This window comes from Hypanus sabinus, chromosome 19, assembly GCF_030144855.1.
Source record: "Hypanus sabinus isolate sHypSab1 chromosome 19, sHypSab1.hap1, whole genome shotgun sequence".
NCBI lineage: Eukaryota > Metazoa > Chordata > Chondrichthyes > Myliobatiformes > Dasyatidae > Hypanus > Hypanus sabinus.
Genome location: NC_082724.1, coordinates 3,901,926 through 3,922,919, shown reverse-complemented (window position 1 = coordinate 3,922,919; position 20,994 = coordinate 3,901,926). Strand labels below are relative to the sequence as shown.

Sequence of the window (20,994 nt, the reverse complement as noted above, 5' to 3'; positions counted from 1 at the left end):
TTGTGCAGTGATGGAGCTGGATAAATTTACAACCCTTTGTAGCTTCTTGTGATCCTGTGCTTTGATGTCTCCATGGCAGACAGGGATGCAACCATTCAGAATGCTCCCCACATAAAAGAATTAAACACAAATGATATAAAACTTTTAAAGAAAGAACACAATTAGAACAAAAATGTCCATTTTCCTCTGGTCCATGAGATTTTATATGAGGCCCACTCCAGTGCTGCCCATTCCACACAACTGTGTAAACCTGCTTCTTTGTTCATCAAGGTTGGTACAAAGACGTGACTGTTAAACAGATTTGTACAGCTAACACTGAAGCTGTATTCCACAACTTCACACCCCTCTATTCTTCTCGAGAATTTACCTCTGCCATTCCCCCACAAATTAAAGGACGCGAGGCACAGAAAACGCTTGGTGATCCAGTTACAAAGACTAAAAATGCACGACAGTGGATGAGCTGCCGGCAGAAGTGGCGGATGCAGGTTTGATTGCAACATTTAAGAGATGTTTGGACAGGTACATAGATGGGAGGGGTGTGAAGAGCCATGGTCCGGGGGCAGGTCAAAAGGACCAGGTAGGATACCAGTTCAGCATGGACTTAAGATAGGCAAAGTGCCTGCTTCTGTTCTATATAATTCTAATAGTACAAGGCTGGTATGGATATTGACCATAAGATATAGGAGGAGAATTAGACCATTTGGTCTATAAAGTCTGCTCCACCATTTCATCCTGGCCCTCCCGCTCAGCCCCAGTCTCCTGCCTTCTCCCTGTATCCCTTTATACCCTGACCAATCAAAAATGCATCAGCCTTTGCCTTCGCCTCTGTCTCTAACTCTCTCTCCTCTCCCTCAATTCATTCCCTTCCCTGAAACGTGCTACAGCACTAACCTCTCCCAGTTCCTTCTTCCACGGATCGGTGTCCCGCAGCCTCTGTTTATATTTCCGCTTTCCGTCAGCTGCACGATTTTGCTTCTGTCGTCAGCGGCGCTAAGACCGCTCGGTGCCACCCGTTTCCGCAGCCGGAAGTTTTGGTCAACGGGCTCTGCGCCTGACGTCACGCGCAAAGGGACGCTCCCGTTAGGGTAGGTGACGCAGCCTCCGGGTGATAAGCGTCGAGCCGGAGCCGCAGTTTTCCTAGCGAGTGAGGTTCAGTCGGGTGGCGGTGACGACAGGGCCGGTCGGTCGGTAAACTTGCCCCCCTGCTTTCTCCGCAGTTTCAGGTGAGTCCCCGGCGGTGGACGCTCGGATGGCTGCCGCGAGCCGCTCGACGGGGCTGGCCTAATAGGCGCCGGGGTGCGGTACAGGCCTGGGCGCGCCCAACTGCTGCGCTCGCGCTCCAGGGCCGCCTAGCAACGGGACCGGGAGATTGACAGGCGCTCGAGCTCGGGACCGGGAGATTGACAGGCGCTCGAGCTCGGGACCGGGAGATTGACAGGCGTGCGAGCCCTCCCCCCCCGCCTTCCCGGGGACGGGAGATTGACAGGTGCTCGAGCCCGGGACCGGGTGATTGGCAGGCGCGCGAACTCCAGGCAGTAGCAAACCCGCGGCAGCCGATGGTAACTCTTCCCTCTCGCCCGCACTCGGTTTCTAACGAATCGTTCCTTGCATTAGCGCCATGCACCGGCTAATTTCCCCCACGGTTCCTTAAATGTGTATTGGGGCTTCATTTTCCAGTTCATACACCGCTGCTTTCTAGTTGTGGAGCTGATACAGAGCAGCGGGCCAGTGTACACTTTTGTTTCTCTCTCGCCCGGCCTCTGCCGTATGTTCTCTAAGGTTTATTTTAAGCAAACGTTTGAGCTAGTGATCTCGACTGTACTTTCAGTAGTTCTCATAATAGCTTACGGCTTTCACGGTGAATTAGTAATGGTATTTGGGTAACCACACCTTAAACGTTTATAGTCCGATAATCGTTCGGAAGCATCTGCAGTTTCTTTCTCTATATAGTAGTATTTAAATGTATATCATGTGCTGTTTCAAAGATAGAGCGTTAACACTGAATCTTTTCCCCATGTGTTCTTTATTGGAGGGCATGGGTTTAAGTTGAGTTTGACATGGACTAGATGGGCTGAAGAGACTGTTTCTGTGCTGTGCTATTGAGTAAGAAGGGATTTGTGTAATCCTCTCACCAAGAATGGTTGGGCTTGGGCATTTTCTGCCTGGGGGCTGTGGAAGCAGACATTGGAGTATCTGGACAAGCTCTTGAACTGTCCCGATGGAGGGTCTCGTCTTGGAAAGTCGACAGTTGATTCCCCTCCATAAATGTCACCTGACCTGCTGAGTTCCTCCAGTGTGTGTTGCTTTGGATTTTCCAGCATCTGCAGATCCTCGTGTTTATTATGCTTTGGCAGTTCAAGAACAAGAGATTCTGCAGGTGTTGGAAATCCAGAGCAGCAATCACAAAAATGCCGGAGGAACTCAGCAGGTTAGGCAACATCCGTGGGGAGGATGAAGGTCTTGGTCTGAAACGTCGATGCTGCCTGACCTGCTGGGTGCTCAGCATGTTGGGGAAGGCAGTGGGCAATGATGGTAGATGAAATTCTAGCTGGGTATTTGATAGTGGCATGGGCCTGTTTGTGAAAGCCTTGCCAAATTAGTTTGCACTGAACCACGTGAGCTAGATGACTAGTATCTTAACATTTGGATTTGAAGAGTTAAGATACTGGTCATCTAGCTCACGTGGTGGCTTAGTTGTTTGCTGTTGATGTTCATGAAGATTTGCGATTTAAGTAAACAATACCGATCGTTTTTTCTTGCGTTTAATCTTGCTTAACTAGTCTATCACTACTTTGCTGCTTTGTCACAGTTGTCCTTTATGTGCCGATGTGTTCTCTTTCCTAGTTATTTAGTTGCTTTGTACAGTACTGGATGATGGATGGCGGAATTGGCCAGTAGGAGGCTGGTCTGTGGTGAGCTGTGGTGTGTGATGGTTTCTATCCAATAGGAGTGACCGGGTGTGGCTTGTGGTGCGGCCCTTCTCGTGATTCTCACAACCGACTAAACACATGACTCCTTTAACTAACAGCGTCTTCAGGATAGTTTAATGTCATTTCCAGTACTCAAATGTAAAGGAGAACGGAGTAATTGTTACTCTGGATCTGAGGCAGAACAAAAAAAAAGATAAGAACACAATAGTAAAAATAAAATCTAAATACATAAGCTGTTTGTCCATAGTGGGAAACACCGTGGAGATTCTTCCCTACCATAAGGCAAATCTCACCACCAGCCTGCAGGTCACCCTTGGGCAAGGTGAAGCAACGGCTTGGCACCCTCCCCATCAGGCATGTGAAGCCATGGGAAAAGGTGGTGGATGGTTGTATCAGCAGCCCCTAAATATCACAAGTCCTGGTTAAGTGACCACTGACACCAGGTAGACAATCTCTGAAGAGAATTGATGATGACTGGGGTCACCCGTCTTGTCGACACTGCCCAAGAGAAGGCAATTGCAAACTGCTTCTGTAGAAAATTTTCCTGAGAACAATCATGGTCATGGAATGACCTGGACCACCCCCTTCATATGACACGGCACATAATGTATGCCCATAGTGACAGGAGGTACAGGAGTGTCTGTATGTAAGGTGACTGACAGAATATTGTTGGTGGGTGGTATGGAGGTGTGGGTTAGTGGGTGGAGGTGTTCAGACTTGCTTCTGGGGGGGGGGAAGTAACTGTTTGATTCTGGTGGTTGTGGTGTTTGTCTTGGTGTGGATGCTGTGCAGTCTCCTCACTGTTGGGAGTGGGGAAAGGATGGCTGGATCCGTTCATGATGTTACTGGCCCTTTCCTGGCGTCTTTCTCTAACCATGAGATAGTCATGGAATCAACCATCAGCAGTTTTTTAAAAAAAGACCTTGTAAGCACTGACAGTTTTGTACTGGCACTACATAGTTAAATCTAAAATAAACACAAGATCCTGCAGATGCTGAATATCCTCAGCAACACACACAAAATGCTGGTCAGGCAGCATCTATGGAGAAGATTGAACAGTCAACATTTACCTTCACTGGGACTGGAAACGAAGGGGGGAAAGCCAAGGTAAGAAATTGGGGGAAGGAGGGCAAACTGCCAGGTGATGGGTGTGTAGGGAGGGGAATGCATGAAGTTGGAAGTGATAGGTGGAAGAGGTAGTGCTGAAAAAGGAATCTGATAGGGGAGGAGAGTGGAAGAAAGGGAAGGAAAGAAACTAGAGAAAGGTGATGGACAGGTGGGAAGAGAAGGCTGCCAGAACAGGGAATGGAGAGGGTGGAAGAAATTAGAAGTTAGAAAAACGGATGTTGATGCCATCAGGTTGATAGCTACCCAAACAGCATGTGAGATGTTGTTCCTCCAACCTGGTTTAAGATGTTTTTTGTTCCCCTTCAGACTATGCAGTGAGATGCCTTCTTTTTAGATGGCTAGCAAGATAGGAAGTGTACAGCTGTTAAAATGTGGTCTGTTCTTTAGTGACATGGCAGACTGATTCTGACTTGCAGAAGCCTTTAATGGAATGAGAAGACTTTAGCTCAGATGTGCCAGTAAAATATTAAGTGGGGAGCAGCTGGAGGTAAGTATTTTACGGATGTCAGTGACAGTATCTGGTCATTTCGCTGTTGACTAATGTGCTATCTACACGGGGCTTTTACTTTTTGCAGGGGTTCCAGGTTAATAACAGCTGAGTTTTAAATCCTGTTGAAGGGTTTCAGCTTGAAATGTCAACTGCATTCCTCTCCATAGAAGCTGCCTGACCTGCTGAGTTCCTCCAGCATTTTGTGTTGCTCAAGATTCCCAGCTTCTGTAGAATCTATTTGCTTTCAAGGTTACATTGTTGAAAGTAACTTGATGCGGTGGCAACTGGATAGTACATCTTCCTCCCCAAGTTGAGGTAGTGTTTCGAGGGTAGTAAAGCTCTTTATTAAGGCAAGGATGTTTTAGTTGGTGATGACTGTGGGCTCTTGCTTCTGTTCGGATCTATAGCCTGGTTCCTGTTTTCTTGCAAGCTGCATGCAGACTGAGTGTTAGAGCTTGTTATTAGTTTCCATCATGTTAACAGATTTTGTTTTCAGCGATGGTAAAGGCTGGTCAGCTTTTGATCATAATTCGTCATTTTGTTTTACCACCCAACTCTCGCCATCTGGTTCCACATATCACCTTACAGCCTCTACCCTCTCCCCTTTTGAACTGTTGTATACTAGTTTTTTTTCCTCTCTCAACCCTGCTGCAGTAACTCAACCTGAAACAAATCTTTGCCTCCAAGGATGCTGCTTGACCCATTGAATTTGTTTGGTGTCAGGAAAGGAACATTGTTTTTTTTTCCTGACGTATGTTTTTAATTGACAGTATATCAACACCACAAAGGTAGTGCTAGTTTCAATCTAAATGAGTTCAAAGGCTTATTAAACTGGGAAGTGTGTGTCAAGAGAAAATGCATAATGCAGTACTTGGGTTGAATTCTCATCTGCTATGCTGCCTTCCTATTGCAGTTAAAATCAGTTTACAATAGAATTGCCTGCGTCAGCTTCACTTTACAGATGAAAATGGTCAGGTTATTTTGAGAGGCACATCTAGATGGTTGTAACAATACACAAGTGCGTGCAGCAAAGCATATTTGTAATTGATCATTGAGGAAGGGTGGGTGGCTCGGACACTTAGTAAAAAAAATTGCAAATAGAACAATATTTTAATTGAACCTAACTGAGGCACGGTACATTAGGGTTACTGGATATTAGTGTCACTGCCAACTGGATATTGATTGATCATTTACACCCAAAAAATGCTGGAGGAGCTCAGCAAGTGAAGCAACATCTAGAATTGAGATGTTTCAGGCTGAGACCTTGACATTTGCATCAACATTTCCAGTATCTGCAGGATCTCGTGTTTTTTGCACCAATTGTTTCCTTCAGAAAAAGCAAACTGGTACCAAGAAGCATTAGTGTGCTTGGATAATTTTATGGGCCAACTGATAACTCTACATAACAAGTGAAAGTCTGGCACAGTGTGCTCACAGCATTTGGTTTGTGTAATTGAATGCTTATCCATGCAGAGATTATGATATTCTCAAGCATTCTTTTGGTTCTGAAGTGACTGGTCTTAAATAAATATTGGAAGCATTTGGGTTGGGCAATATTTTTAGAGGTACAGCACAGAACAGGCCCTTCTGAACCAACGAGCTGCACCACCAGCAACCCACCTATTTAGCCCAAGCACAGGACAATTTGCATTAATTAACCTACTATCCCATGTCTTTGGACTGTGGAAGTAAACCAGAACACCTGGATTTAACTTCTGCACACACAGGGACAATGTACGGTGTTGGAATTGAACTCAACTCTGCCCTGAGCCATTGTTGCTCGAAGAATCTTAAACTGCTGCTTGACTTGATGAGTGCACACATTTTGTTTACAGACTTCCAGCATAGGCATACTATTTGTTTTAAATAAAGCCAACTTCCTAAAATGGTTAGAACCACAGCAGGGATATCTGTCCTATAAGCACATTTTCTCTATAACGCTTGAAACTGTAGGAAATTACCACATGAATGGTCTGCTTGCTTTCTGGAGTCTTTGTGAATTCTGATGACTGTCGCCAGTCCCACTGGGAGACTTGAATATTTTTACCTTGCTCCTGTCAGTATTGTTTGAAGTGTTATATCAGCATGTTAAGTACTGAGGATGTGGGTTTAACAGTGACAGTTATTTGATAGCATTTAGTCAAATAGTATTCTGATAATTGTCATAAACTTGGGTTCAGAATCACTTCCATTTGCACTAAGGTTGAAGGCGGCTGAATGCTGTACAAAGTAACCTGGTGCTTGACTGGGTTAGAAAATAGAATAGCACAGTACATGCCCATGGGCCTATCACATTGTGTTGACCTTTTAACCTATTCTAAGATTCATCTAACCTTTCCCACATTGTTCTGTTTTTCTTTCATCCACATGCCCAAGTTTCTTAAACATCTCTAATGTATCTGCTGCAACCACCAATCCTGGCAGGGGTTCACACTCCAGCCTCTGTATTTGTATACAGATGTACCCCACTTTACAAAAGTTCACTTTACGCCTCTTTGCTTTTATGAAAGACTTGCATTAGTACCTCTTTGCTAACCAAAAGAAATCCGAAGAAGATTTTCGCTTTTACGAAAAAAGGTGCCCGTTTTAAACTTGTTTACCCTGAGAAAGACTACCACGATCATGAAACCTTGCGTGTGTGTACGTGCTGATTTTTTTTCTACAAATCTGTTTTGGCTAAATCTTCCTAATTCTGGTAAGTAAAACTACACTGTACGTACATTATTTCTACTTTATTTATATTGTATATTTATTTATCATATCATTCCTGCTTTTACTATATGTTTGTGTTATTTTAGGTTTTATGTGCATATTTGGTAGGTTATTTTTTGAGTCTGGGAACGCTCAAAAATTTTTCCCATATAAATTAATGGTAATTGCTTCTTCGCTTTACGCCATTTCGGCTTACAGACAATTTCATAGGAACACTCTACTTTCAGGTAGCGGGGGAAGTGTGTGTGTGTATTTTCAATGAATCTAACTGACATTTTCCCCTGTACTTCCCCTCTGTCTGGATATACCTGTTAATATATACCACCCATCTTCCAAAAAGGCTTGCTCTTTGGTTCTTAATGCTATTCTTCCATACTGAGATCAATCTCTTGGGTTGCTTAAGCAGATTTTGGATTTGGAGAATTGTGCTGGTTAAGTTTTGCTAAGTCATCAATATTGACCTAGTTCAGAGGTTTTCAATTGTTTTTATGCCATGGGCCAACACTTATAAGGAGTCTGTGGATCCCAGGTTGGAAACACCTGGTGTAGATTTGGAGCCTTTCTGCAGAGAGAATTTGTCAGCACTTGGTTCAGTTTTGTTGCTCAGCTACAGGCCTTTTTTCTGATGGTCCTTTGGCCAAAGGCTGTACTTTCAGTATTTTTTTAATTGTCTGCCATCCTCCAATGTGGGAAATGATCAACATTTCCACAACTACTTCTGCAAGATCTTGTGCTTGGTAAAGGTCTATTCTTGGTATGTTTGAGCTGGGCAAATACTTTTAAAGTTCAGCTGCCTCATTGTTGCCACAGTAAATTTGTACTAGAGTTGAGATTATAGTTCTGGAGTCAGGGTATTTTGCAACTACAAATATCCCATCGAGGGAAGGCAGCTGAGGGTGCGAATCTCAGTAAAGATGAGGGTTCTTCAGATCTTGGCCTTTCACTGTACTCCTGCCACAAAACAAACTTCACACTATGTCAGTGATATTCTGATGCTAACCTCTTATGGGATTGAGCCTGGAGGAACTGCATGGATAGTTAACACTTAATGTGTTCAACTTTTAATAGAAATACTTAAATCTCTTGTGGTGCAAAGGAGACTAAATGGCTATTTTTGCTAAATCCTTGTAGAGCAATTAAGTCAACCACCATCCCTGGCTCATTTGTACATCCAACATTCTTGAATCTTACAACTCATTCCCTTGCTCCTCACCATCACTACCCATGTACCTGCTCTAACGTCTGTTAAGAGGACATAGAATACTACAACACGGTATGGGTTTTGACCCATGTTGTGCTGACCTCTGGCATACTCTAAGATCAATCTAATCTTCCCTCCCACATAGCCCTCCATTTCTCTATCATCCATGTATGTCTGTTAAATGTTTCAAAGTAGCTGCTTCTGCAATGACCCCCAGTAGTATGTTCTACACTACCTATCTTTTTTTGAAAAAGCTCTGAAGTTTCCCCACCTCCCCTCCCCATTACTTTCCTTCAATCACCTTAAAGTTGCTAATGGAATACTAGTTTCTGTCTAATACCCCCTGTGTATTCTACCAGATCTCCTAGTCTGTAACTCCATTTTCCAGGTCATGGAGCTGAATTCTGTCATTCCTGAAATATTTTGGTAAACCCCTTTGTACTGCCTGGAGGTTTTGGATAAAACAGGAATTTTGAAAATAGTATATGTTGCCAGTCACATTAGTTATTCCATTTGTTTTCAAGAATTGCTTTGAGAATTTTCTTTCACATGAGCGTTTGGACTCCAGTGACTGGGTCAGGGTCCTCAGACTGATGTGCCTCACTGAAGCTCTGCATTAGTTGTATTGGTTCATTGTGACCCTTGGTGTGTACCTGGTTGCTTGCTGGCAGAGTTAAAAATCTGCCAGCAAGCAACATTTGGCTTCAGTGCAAGGAGCTAAATTTTAGGCAGATTTGAAATGTACAGAAGCAGCTGATGTTTGACTTGATGTGTCACTGAGAACAGCCCATAATGCATAGTCATGAGGTGAGGAAGTCCTCATTGGTGTGACCCAGTACAGATTGGCAATGCCTTCAAGTACCTTTGCTCTGTCCAAGGATCTCCTGGTAGCCTGCCGCTTTAATTCTACTTCCTTGTCCCCCGCACAGACATTTGAGTGCTGGGGTGGTGGAGAGGCAGATGCATTAGGGACTTGAGAGACATTTAGGCACATGAATGTGAGGAACAGTGTGAGGAAGATGGACAGTGTAGGCATAGGGGATTAGTTTAGCTGTTCATTTGATTATTAATTGCTTTGGCACAATTGTGGACCAAAAGGCCTTTTTCTGTGCTGTATTCTATTTTGCCCATTGCTATCTCTTGCCAGGTTGAAGTTAAACACAGGAACTACATTTGTCTTTGGTGTCATTTCTTTATAATGCATAATCATGTGTTAATGTAGCTGTATTGCATAGATTTTCAAAAATCATACATGACAAACTTGCAAGTACACATTCTGGACTGAGGTGTCTTATTAACCCATCTGGCTTTTTGTTCATAATGCTCGGGTTTGTCACTTACAAGTTAATATGAAATCTAGATGGGGTGCATCAAGGGATGTTTTGTATTCTTGTAAGCATGTTTAATTCTACTATACATGCATGTATCCTATAATCTAAACACTTTGCCTGTATCTGTGTGGTAAGTGTTCATCCCATAATAGGGTTCTGTTGTGCTTGGTAGCCACAATTCATATTCACCACTGCCTTTTTAACATTTCCAGTGCATCCTTTAACAGTGCAACATGCACAGTGCTGGAGGAACTTGGCAAGTCAGGCAGCACCAGCTCCTGTGATGAAGCGTCTGTCAGAAATGTTGACTCTTTACACATTGCATAGGTGCTGTCTGCCTTGCTGAGTTCCTCCAGCATTTTCTGTTGCTCAAGATTTCCATGATCAGCAGAATCTCTTTATCTTTAACAGTGAATCTTTAGCTCTGCAGCCCTTGGAGATCTGTGGGAATCTAATTCTCACTTGTGTCTCCACTCTCCAAATTGTGAAATTCATTCCTGAAGCAACTTTAGTTTAATTTGAAAGGGGGACCTTCATTTAAAAAAAGTTTTTCTTTGCCAGTCCAAAGAAACTATTTGCCACCTTGCTGCACTTGCCACAGCTATTTCCTAGCTGTCAGAGTAGGTAGGATTTGCAGGGAAATGTCTTAAACCCTGTGACCCCAGTAGCTTTTCTTGCCTTTGAACTATTCTGATAACCCCAGTGATCATTGCTCAAGTGAAACGTGGGCATATTTGTACACTGAAGTAGGGTCTCGGCCTGAAACATCGACTATTCTTTTTCAAAAAGATGCTGCCTGACCTGAGTTTCTCTAGCATTTTGTGTACGTTGCTCTGTATTGGCAGATTGTTTTGTAATTTTAAGCAGAATGCCTCCTTGACTTCTGGAATTGTCTTTCAACAGTTTCTGTTACAAAGCCATTTGTTAAAGCACAGTACCAATTTGCACAAAGACTTCAATCTGAAGTTACTGTTACCAGTTACTAAAATATGGTCTGAATGGTGTCAAAAGAACTTCACAGGAATGCCCCTCTGATGAACTGAGACTTTGGGCCTACTTTGGCTGCTCCTGGCTTTGGGGTTATGAATTCATTTTCACTCTGAATTCTGGTGCTTGCTTTATTGTTTGTGGCATTAGACATTTCAACTCCGAAGGTGGGTAGGGGGTGGGGAAGAGAATGCTGTCTGTCTGTGCCTCTTGTAAATCTCAGACCTCTATCAGATCTCCCCTCAGCCTCCACTGCTCCAGAGAAAACAACCCAAACTATAGCTCATGCCCTCTAATCCAGGCAACTGGATGGGTTAATAACTAGATGGGTTAGTAAGCTTCTGCAAACTCTCTAAAGCCTCAACATCCTTCGTATAATGGGTGACCAGAACAGTCTGCAATACTCCAGATGTGACCTAATTAGAATAGTATAAAGCATGCAACTTCCTGACTTTTGAACTCAGTGCCTCAACTATTAGAGGCAAATGTGCCCTATGTCTTAACCACCTCATTTACCTGTTGCCACTTTCCAGAAGCTATGAACTTGGGGCCTCAAGATTCTTCTGCTCATCAGCATTTAAGGATCTTGCCCTTAATAGTCTCTTTACATTTGATCTCCTAGGTGCAACACTTCACATTTGACCAGGTTAAACTCTATCTGCCATTTCTGTAGCCACATCTGCTACTGAACTATATCCCTATATCCTGTTGTAGATAGTGTAGAAGACTAGCAAAGAATACATCACTACAAATTTTCATATTATCTATACCATCTACATTTTCATCCAAGTCATTTATATACATCACAAACAGCAGAGGTCCCATTACAGATTACTGTGGAACACGACTAATTATAAGTCTCTTCCACCACTACCCTGTCTTCTGTGTGCAAGCCAGTTCTGAATCTAAACAGCCAATTCACCAATGATCCCATGCATCTTGATCTTCTGGATCAGCCTCCCATATAGGACTTTGTCAAGTGCCTTGCTAAAGTTCATGTAGACAACATCCACAGCTCTACTTCATTAATCACCCTCATCACCTTGTCAAGTTAGTAAGACATGACTTGCCTCACACAAAGCTAAGCTCTTTTCCTCCTAATTAGGCCAAATGCTCATATCCCCAACTAATGTGCGACTCTCTGGTCTACAGTTTCCAGAATTATCCCTGGTTCATTTGAATAATGGAACATTAACTACTTGCCAGTCCCCTGGAACCTTGCCTGTGGCTAGAGGGGACACTAAGATATTAGTCAAGGTGCCAACAATCTCCTCTTTTGCCCCTCTCAGTAACCAGGGGTATATTCCTTCAGGCCATGGGATGTCCATCTCAATGCTCTTAGAGACCCAACACCATCACCTTCAAAATGCTCTAGCATATCAATATGCTGGACACTGAACCTCTAATTCCTTGGTAAATATGGATGTAAAGTATGCATTAATGACTTTGCCCACAAACTCTGCATCTAAACAAATGTTCTCCTTGTCCCACCCCTCATCCTTGAGCAGTCCTACTCTCTCTCTAGTTATCCTCTTGCTCTTGATGTATTTATACAATGCCTTGGGGTTCTTTTTAATCCTACTTGCAAGGACTTTTCATGGCTCCTCATGGCTTTTCTAATTCTCATGTTCTTTTCTGGCTTCTTTATAATCCTCAAGGACACTTTTTGATTTGGGCTTTCTAAGCTTTACGTTTCCTCTTTCTTGATTAAATTTGTCACCTCCCTCTATCCAAAGTTCTTTCCTTGCTATCCTTGTCCTTCTGAAATTTGACTGTCCGGTTTTCTGTTTTTGAACACCCTTCACATTTCAGATGTAGGCTTGCTCAAAGACAGCTATTCCCAATTGACTCACCCTAGTTCCTGCCTAATGCTCTTGTAATTTGCCCTGCTCCTATTGCTCCTGCAAGGTCCATACTCGTATATAGCTATCTTAAAACTCGTGGTCATTGTTCCCTAACTGTTCATCCACTGAAAGGTTGGCAACCTGGCTGAGCTCATTACCCAACACCAGCTCCAGTACAGCCCCTCATCTTGTTGGACTATCCACATACTGATTTAAGAACCCTCCTGGATGCACCTAAAAAAATTTACCACATCTAAGGTCCCAGTGTATATTGGGGAAGTTGAAGTTCCCCATTCCAGCATTACTTTTTTTTGTACCTTTCCCTTAATCCACTTACATATCTGTTCCTCAATGCCCCAGTGGCTATGGGGGGCAGGGGTATGTAGTACTATCCCATCAGCGATGGCACCCTTCCTATTTTTGAGTTCTACCCATATAGACTCAATTGATCAGCCCTCCATTACTTCCCTGAGTCCGGCAGTGATTTTGTTCCTGATAGTAGTGCAACTCACACCTTTTGCTGCCTTGTTTCTCTCTTGGGCCAACATGGGATACCCACAACTTGCTATCCCTAACCTGTTCATTCCTGGAATGTGGGAGGAAACTGGAGCACCCAGAGGAACCTCAGTCATGTGGAGAACATACAAATTCCTTACAGACAGCGACAAATCTGGGCAAATCCTGATCTTGCAATGGTGCTGTTAACATCCTGGTACCATGTCTTGCTACATCAATATGTATTAAGTTAACTGCTGTGCGGAACAAAAGGTTAAGGAAGGGGTAGTTGTTAAGAACTATCACTAAAGTGAAAGATTTCCTACTACAGTATTTATCATTCTACAAGATGGACCCCTGGAGCAGTGGTTGAACGAAAGTAGATCGTGTGTACAAATCTTGGGATAGAGCAGAATATTGGGGTTCAATTTCCACTGCTGCTAGTATGTTCTCCCCATGACTGTTGGTTTCCTCAGAGCACTGATTTTCTTTCTCCCCCGCCACATCCCAAAGATGTATGGGTTGGAGTTAGTTGTGGAGATGCAATGTTGGTGCAAGAAGCATTGTGACACTTGCTGGCTGCCCCAAAGCATCCTCTGGCTGTGGATGTTGATGCAAAAGGTACATTTCTCTGTACTGTATATTTCATTATACATGCAGCAACCCTAATCTAGTCAACAAATCTTAACATGTTAATCTCTTCAAAGCTGTTGGACTATTTTAATCAACAAAACTTCCTTGTAACTTGAGCTTGGTGCTGTTCCTCATAAAGGAAAGGATAGAAGAGCACAGCTGCAGTGATAGGGATTCCATAGTTAGAGGAGTAGACATAAGATTCTGTGGACACAATGGACACTCCTGGATGGTATGTTATCTCCCAGGTGCTGGGGTCAAGGATGTTTCGTATCATGTCCACAATATTCTAAAGGGGGAGGGTGAGCTGCCAGCAGTTTTGGTACTTACTGGCACCAGTAGGAAAAGCAAGGAAGTCCTGGAGAGAATTTGTGGAGCTAGGTAGAAAGCTACAAAGCAGGGCCTCCCAGGTAATAACTTTTGATTGCTGCTTGTGCCATGCATCAATGTGGGTAAGAATAGGATGATTTCAAGGCTGAGGAACTGGTGCAGGGGCCAGGATTTCAGATTTCTGGATCTTTGGGATCTCTTCTGGGGAAGGTATAGACTATACAAAAGGGACACGTTACACCTGAATCAGAGAGGGGACCAGTATCCTTGCAGGCAGGTTTGCTAGAGCTGTCATCAGGAGGATGGGAACTAGAGTGGTGGACTTGTTGGTTTACAAGCAGAGGCAGTGTTTAGTGAGACTGTCAGGAAGAACGGGCAGATAAGGCAAAATTACAGTCAGTGGGACAAGTTGCAGTGTAAAGGGGGGGGGGACACAAAATCAAAGGGTGATGGTACTAAAGGTGTTACTCTGTATATTGCGTGCATTCATATAGAAGACAGATCTTGCAGCACATTAGAGATTGGCATCACTGAGTCGTGACTAAAAGATTATATTTTTTGAGCTTAACATCCAAGAATACACGTTGAAAGGACAGTAGGTAGGCCCAGGGGTTTAAAAAAAAATCATTTATATCCATAGAACGTCATGACATAAGATTGAAAATTGTAGAAACCTTGTGGGTAGAGCTAAGAAACAGCTAGTGTTTTAAAAACTCCCCAGTGGAAGTTAAATGCAAAATAGTAGCCAGGATGAGGGGCAGAAATTGCAGTGGAAGATACAAAAGACATGTCAAAAGGACAATGTTACAATAATCATGAGGGTATTTCAATGTGCTGGTAGATTGGGGTTCGGCGCCAACTTGATTTTGCCCAAGGGAATTTGTAGAATGCCTTTGAGACTGCTTTTTAGAGCAGCTTGCAGTTGAACCCTCTAGGGATAAACTGTTGTGGATTGAATGTTATGTAATGAACTGGATTTATTTGGGGAGTTTAAGGTAAAGGATCATATGATAGAATTCACCCTGCAATTTGAGAAGAAGCTCAAGTCAGATGGATCAGTATTACATTGGAGCAAAGGAATTAAGAGGCATGAGAGAGGAGCAGGCCAAGGATTGATTGGAAGGGGATGCTGGTGGGGCAGAACAGTAGTGGCTGGAGCTTCTGGGAGCAATTTGGAAGACGCAGGATAAATACATCCCAAAGACGTATTCTAAAAGCAGGATGACACAACCATGGCTGACAAAGGAAGTCAAAGCCCCCATTAAAGCAGAAGAGGGCACATAACAGCAAACGTTAATGGATTGGGAAGCTTTAAAAACCAACAGATGGCAACTAAAAGAGGCATGGGGGGAACTACAAAGTTTTAATTTGCTTAGAGTAAAAGAGGTTTAGATATTGGGCTGCTGGAAAATGTTGATGGGGAGGTAGTAATGGATGGCAAGGAAATGGTGGATGAACTGAATAAGTGTTTTGCATCAGTCTTGAGTATAGAAGATGCTGGCACTATGGGAAGTTCAAGGGTATTGGGGCAAAAGTCAGTGCACTTGCTATTACTAAGGCAAAGTGCTTAGAAACTGAAAAGCCTGAAGGTAGAGATGAGCTACGTGCCAGGGTTCTGAAAGGGATTTGGGAGTCCTTGTGCAAGATTCCCGAAGGGTTAATTTGCAGGTTGGGTCAGTGGAGAGGAAGACAAATGCAATGGTGGCATTCATTTCAAGAGGACTGGAATATAAAAGCAAGGGTGTAATACTGAGACTTTAAGGTACCAGTAGGCATCACTTGGGAGTATTGTGAACAGTTTTGGGCCCCTTATTTAAAGGATGTACTGACATTGGAGAGGGTTTGGGGTGATGCTCACAAATTATTCTTAGAATAAATGGGTATGAGCAGTGTTTGGCTCTGGGACTAATGCTGTAATTAAGAATGGGAGAGGGTGGAGTTTCATTGTAACCTAATGAATGTTGAAAGGCCTAGATAGTGGATATGGAAAGGCTGTTTCCTCTAGTGAGGAATCTAGGACCAGAGGGCCTCAATAGAGATAGCTGGCTGGTGGCGCAGTGGCATCATTGCTGGACTTTGGAAGCAAAGGCTCCTAAATTCAAACCCATTCGGGCCCCCTCTCCCCTGCGAGGGCACACTTTCCATCTGTGCCAGGTTGAGCACTGAGCTTGCCACTCAGCTTTTTTTTAAAAAAACCAACAAGGGTCGAATTAGGAACATTCATACCGTGACCCGGTTAATCCGAAAGGAGACCAATCCTGACACTACGCATCAGACAAGAATGGATCAGTCATGAAATAGTGGAGCACACTTGATAAGCCAAATGGCCTAATTCTGCTTCTCTGCCTTGTGTTTTTATCAAAAAACCAGTGTTTATAGGAATGTAATTGAATACTTAAACATAGTTTGAGTTAATATGACAAGCAATGAGCAACTTGGGGCTAAATATTCCCATTGAGTGAAAGGTTGCTTTCAGTGTCTAAGCTTGTAAAGAAGGTGAAACTGCCTATTGATTGTTTCAAATGATGCAATCCATCTAGACACTTCAATTTTCATTATCCAATGCATGTCAAATCAGCCTGTGGTTCTGAATTAATACAGACTAATTACTTTGAAGTCAATGGGTGGTGGATTAAAATATGTTTAGGCACGTGGTTCCCTAAGGTTGTTATAGCTAGGGTGGTAGTGGGGACAAGCTCCTACCTATTAAATGCTCCCAATGGCATGTCTCACATAGCTTCTGACAACCAAATTCTGCACCTGCCCTTCATGTTGGCCATTAAGCCTGGTGGAATCATTGCTATTAATGGAGAGGAGGCAAAGGTGAGATACTGGCAGCTTGAAGCCAATTTCTTTGGGCAGATGGGGCTCGTGGACTAACCACAACCAAAGCTGTAGGAGTAGCATTAGGCCATTCAACCTATCGAGCTTGCTCCATCATTCCATAATGGCTAATCCTGGATCCTGCTCAACCCCACACACCTGCCTTCTTGCCATATCTATAAATATATATATATAAATTCCTCATTGCCTCCATTCTAAAAGGTCACCCCTCAGTTTTGAGGCTGTGCCCTCTAGTTCTGGATACCACCACCTTAGGAAACCTCTCCGCATGCACTCTTATCTAGTCATTTCAGGTTGGCAGCTCAACTAGGAGAAGGAAAATTAATGTCAAATCTCTGCTACCTTGCAACTATACCCACTCATGGGGAATGTTCTGAAATAAAACCTGAAGGGAAAAATCTGGAACTTGTCTGAAAATAAGACAGTCCGATGTTGAGGTCAACATTGACTGGTAATTCCTGCAATGCCACTAGTGTCAAGCTTTATTGGTCTCTGCCTTTCCTTTTTGGATACGAAGATAGCTGGAGGGGAAAGTAGTTTTGCGGAAGTAGAGAAGTTACAGAAGGATTTGGACAGATTGGGAGAAATGGCAGATGGAATACAGTGTATGGTCATGCACTTTGATAGATGACTCTTTTCTAAAAAAGACTGAGGTGCAGAGGGACTTGTGAGGCCTTGTGCAGAATTCCCCAAGGTTAATTTGCAGGTTGAGTCTATGGTGAGGCTTTTCAAAGCACTTGTGATACCTCACGGAGTATTATGAACATTTTTTGCCCCCATCTTAGAAAGCATGTGTTGACACTGGAGAGGGTGCAAAGATTCACAAAAATGATTACAGGATTGATTGGCTTGCCAGATGAAGAGTGTTTGATGGCTCTGGGCTTGTGTTCACTGGAGTCCGGAAGATTGAGGGATGACATTGAATTATTGAATGATGATAGGCCAAGGTAGTGATTAGACAATAGGAGCATGGGTAGGCCCTTCGGCCCTTCTAGCCAGCACCGCCATTCACTGTGATCATGGCTGTTCATACACAATCAGTACCCCGTTCTTGCCCTCTCCCCATATCCCTTGACCCCGCTATCTATAAGAGCTCTATCTAACACTCTCTTGAATGCATCCAGAGACTTGGCCTCCACTGCCTTCTGGGGCAGAACATTCCACATATCCACCACTCTCTGGGTGAAAAGGTTTTTCCACATCTCAGTTCTAAATGGCCTACCCCTTATTCTTAAACTGTGGCCTCTAGTTCTGGACTCGCCCATCAGTGGGAACATGCTTCCTGCCTCCAGCGTGTCCAATCCCTTAATAATCTTATGTTTCAATCAGATCCCCTCTCGTTCTTCTAAATTCCAGTGTATACGAGCCCAGTCACTCCAATCTTTCAACATATGACAGTCCTGCCATTCTGGGAATTAACCTTGTGAACCTACACTGCACTCCCTCAATAGCAAGAATGTCCTTCCTCAAATTTTGGAGACCAAAACTGCACACAATACTCCAGGTGGGGTCTCACCAGGGCCCTGTACAGCTGCAGAAGGACCTCTTTACTCCTATACTCAATTCCTCTTGTTATAAAGGCCAGCATGCCATTAGCTTTCTTCACTGCCTGTTGTACCTGCATGCTTGCTTTCATTGACTGATGTGCAAGATGGATGTGGGAGAGTTTAGGACCAGAGGACACAGCCTCAGAATAGAGGGGGTGTCATTTTTGAATGGAGATGAGGAATTTCTTGAGCCACAATATACTGAATCTGTGGAATTTTTTGCCACAAACAGCTGTGGAAGCCAAGTCTTCATCTTTATTTAAGACAGGTTGATAGATTCTTGATTGGTCTGGGAGAGAAGAAGGCAGGAGACTAGGCTGAGAGGAAATGGCATAGCAATCTCAATGGGCCAATTCTACTCTATATTGTGCTCTTATGGATTCATCAGCTGTGTGGAAAGGGGGAGCTTGCTGCATGGGCAACATTGTACTGCCTTGGCTTGTGTATTATGTAAATAGCTGATTTGATATTCATGGCCAATCCTGACCAACGGAGGGTCCCCATTGTTATAAACTTCTTTCAATCTACGCGATGCAAAGACAGCACATACTATGGTGAAACTCGTTATTAGCAAGTTACTCGAGAGAACCCTCTTAGGCACTCTCTCTCGGAGGCTGCTTCCAGGGTCTCTGCCTCCTGAAGCAAATACAGTTCTTTTTATATCATGCAGTCACGTACACAGATACATGTGGGTTCACCCCCCCTTAATTTCTCTACAGATGAGTATTGTTAACGTATCAGTCTAAATTGTTCGTATAACAGTTTTAATTGCTACTACGTCTGGATACAGACATGCACAGGCCCACCACCCGAAGTCTGCTGCCCTAGTAAATAGTCACTCCCTCTAATTGCTTATCTTGCAGGTGCCATAAGAAACACAAGGCACAATGTTTCCCACACCAAGGCTACTGTCACCCGCTCAGCTTATCTTATGCGAAAGCATTTGTGCGTTTATACTCTTTTTCTCAAGCTCATAGCTGCTATGTATGGCCTTTTTTTAAAAAAATCGCCAGGGTTACAAGCGGCCTGCGAGATGCAAACTTAATATTACACCATAGGCATGTGTAAGTTGTCAAACTAGCATCCTTTCCAATCACCCCATCCTTGAATGATTTGAGGAGAAGAATTAAGATCCCATGGTTTGATGTCCCTTTCAGATCTAAAATTAAGTTTTCAATTGGTTTGTCTGACACATTGCCTTCACAGGATTAAGTGCAGATTTGCCTGCCAAGAATTGCTGGCGTGCTATTAAATTTTAAAGTGCACCTTTGTACAGGTTAACTTTTCAAAAAAAATTGAAATTGAGAGGGGAAAAAGCTGGATGTTGTCAAGTTCCTGGGAAAAGCATTTGAGCATTAGCTGATTTTTGTTACTTACAGTCGAAAATGCAGTACTTGCGAACTTTGCATAGTTGGTTTGATTAAGAATGCTTGGACTTGATCTTTGCACCTGTCAGCTGAACTGTGACCCTGCAGTCCTTCTGACCTTCCTGAAGATTTGGTGATGTGGATGAAAATTAGATCTGAAATGGGGTCCATCACCTTGTGGCCATTTCTTTGAAAAGGGAACTGAATGCATGTTCAGTGAAATGAGACTAGAAAAGTGTTCATTGAGAAGATGCAAATCAAATGGTCTTCCTCTGCTACTGATTTTATTGAATGCCATTGATTTATATAGGATGTTTCAAAAAATGAAATATGGGGGAGTCTAGGACCAGAAGGCACAGTCTCAGAATAGAAAGATGTCCCTTTCAAACAGGTATAAGGAGGAATTTCTTTAGCCAGAGAGTAGTAAATTGGTGGAATTCATTGCTAAAAATGGCTGTGGAGGCAAAGTCAATGGGTATTTAAAGTGGAAATTGATAGGTTCTTGATTAGTCAGGGCATCAGAAGTTAAACGGAGAATGGGGTTGAGAGGAATAATAACTTGGCTATGATGGAATGACGGGTCAGATTGATGGACAAAATAGCCCAATTCTACTTTTGTCTAATGGTATAATATTGTACTTCAGAAACTAGTTTAATGTCGCTGGCTAATGTATTAAAATTTGCTGACTTTGTGGCAGCAGTGCAATTGCAATACATAGTAAATACAGAAAAAGTGAATTCCAGTATGTATATATGTAAAATTAAGAAAAGTAGTGCAAAAACACTGTAAGAAGTAGCAAAGTAGTGTTCATGGGTTCAATGTCCTTTTGGAAATTGGATAGCAGAGAAAGAAGCTGTTCCTGAATTGTTGTGTGTCTTCAGACTTCTGTGCTTCCTGATGGTAACAATAAGAAGAGGGCATGTCCTGTATGGTGGGGGCCCTTGATGATGGAAGCAGCTTTTCTGAGGCAATGGTCCTTGAAGAACATCTAGCAATCATAATGTCACTGCAAATGCATAAATCTGAAAATGTAGGGGTGATGGCTCCATTTATGCAAAGGTCACTGAAGCATTCAACTCACTCATTCACCCCACCCCCAACCAATTGGGTGTTTTCCCAATGGGAAATGACGTGATAATTATACCAGAGTTCTA

At 43.2% G+C, this 20,994-nt stretch overlaps 1 protein-coding gene across 1 annotated transcript in view; it reads left to right on the top strand.

Annotated features, from left to right (window-relative positions):
- Positions 1-1,063: 1,063 nt before the first annotated feature.
- rab7a (RAB7a, member RAS oncogene family) overlaps positions 1,064-20,994 on the top strand; it is a 51,399-nt gene continuing 31,468 nt past the window's right edge. The window contains exon 1 of the mRNA XM_059943932.1: positions 1,064-1,223. The gene's annotated coding sequence lies outside the window, so the exon portion shown is untranslated. The remainder of the gene's footprint in view (positions 1,224-20,994) is intronic.